The sequence below is a fragment of the Fistularia commersonii genome, chromosome 6 (genome assembly GCF_037954325.1).
Source record: "Fistularia commersonii isolate RoL2024-O1a breed Wild chromosome 6, RoL_Fcom_v1.0, whole genome shotgun sequence".
In the NCBI taxonomy this organism is placed as follows: Eukaryota; Metazoa; Chordata; class Actinopteri; order Syngnathiformes; family Fistulariidae; genus Fistularia; species Fistularia commersonii.
The window spans coordinates 2462501-2464382 of NC_141289.1; positions in this window are offsets into that span (position 1 = coordinate 2462501).

A 1882-nucleotide genomic window follows, 5' to 3' on the forward strand; every position below is an offset into this window, starting at 1 on the left:
GATTGACAGCCGGTGACGAACGCACCCCCGCCTCGGCGCCCGTTTCCAGGGAACTTTAAAAAAATGCATCCACCGCATTTTTTTCGGTTGTTTTTGTTTTCCGCGGCCGTTCACGGTCGCTAGCGTCGCTATGGCGTCCGGAGGCGGCGGGCGGGTGGTGGCGTGTTTTTTGGGGGGGGGGGGATTTCCAGCTTTCTCAGCACCCCACCTCTGTGTTTCCATGCCAACGGGGCTGAATATCACCTGATTATCACCTGGTGGACACGCCAACCTCGATGCGTCAGCTCACTTCCTGTTGCGTCCTTTTAGATGTTTTTGAGTAGACGAAGCCGCCGACATTTCCAAAACATGCTTCCGGCGCAGCTCGATTCAACCGGTGGATTTCCGTCACTTCCTGTTGGATGTGGGCGGGGTCAGGATTGCTGTGATTCGGTTCCCTAGGCAACACCGGAGTACAAGGAACGGTAGTGGACTCGCTGCTCCATCCGGGGCTACTTGTTAGCACAAAGCGAGGGGATACCAGTGAAGGCTACTGGCTAGCAGCTGTGCTAACATATAGGTTCAAGTCACTTCCTGTCAGATGTAGGCGGGGTCATGACTGCTGTGACGTGGTTACCAAGGTGACAATAAGCATACCAACACCAGAGGGGATGGACCAATACTGGACTGGCTGCTCTATCCAGGGCTACTTTTGAGCACAAAGCAAGTGACGGGCCAGAGAAGGCTACATGCTAGTAACTGTGCTAACATGTAGGTTTGAGTCACTTCCTGTTGTATGAGGGCCGGGTCAGAACTGCTGTGACACTGTTTCCAAGGCGACACGTGGAACAATAGTGGATTCAGTGCTCAATCCGGGGCTACTTGTTAGCGCAAAATGACGACAAGCCAGAGAAGGCTACAGGCTAGCAGCTGTGCTAACAGCTGTAGGTTCAAGTCACTTCCTGTTGTATGTGGGCGGGGTCAGTGCTACAGTGACGTGGTTACCAAGGCAACTGTAAGCATACCCACTCTGGACGACATGGAACAAAAGTGGACTTGCAGCTTCATCCGGGGTTACTTGATAGCACAAAGCGAGCGACAAGCCAGAGAAGGCTACATGCTAGCAGGTGTGCTAACATTGAGCTTCAAGTCACTTCCTATTGGATGTGGGCGGGGTCAGGACTGCTTTGATGTGGTTACCTGGGCAACATGAAGCATACCGACACTGGAGTACAAGGAACAACAGTGGACTCACTGCTCCATCCAGGGCTACTTGTTAGCACAAAGTGAGAGACAGGCTACAGAAGGCTACATGCTAGCAGGTTTGTCAACATGTAGGAACCTCACCTGCTTTTGGAAAAGTTTGGGGCACAAAACGAACGCACTGCAGAGTCCGATTTCTCCGGGAGGGGATCGAGCCTCGTCCTTGTCAGCTCTGACACGGTTAAGTACAATTTTGGTCTTGAACTTAAAAAAAAAAAAAAAAAGAAAATAAAAAAATTAATAAGTCTGCCAGTCGAGTGTCTTCGAAGCGCCGCGGCCCGGGAAAAGGTCCAGCGGCGGGAGGGCGATTTCAGGAAATGAAAAACACAAAGTCGGAGGCTTTGGCTGCATTAGCGTTGTCTGCGCGACGGAGGAAATAACATCAATTATGGGGATTTGAGGTGGATCGGGCGGAAACGTTTAGCCACATTAGCGTTCCCATCACGTCACACGCTACGAGGGACACGGGTGGAGGTGGAGGTCCGGACCAGACCGGCAAAAACGGCGGGAGTTTCTTCGGCTACGTGTTCGCTAACTTTTCGTTGGTTCGTTCAAAACGTAGCTCATCCTGGGTTCACCCCGGGATGGTTACCACGGCAACAACCATTCACACATCTTTTCATTTACACGAACCGAGAAG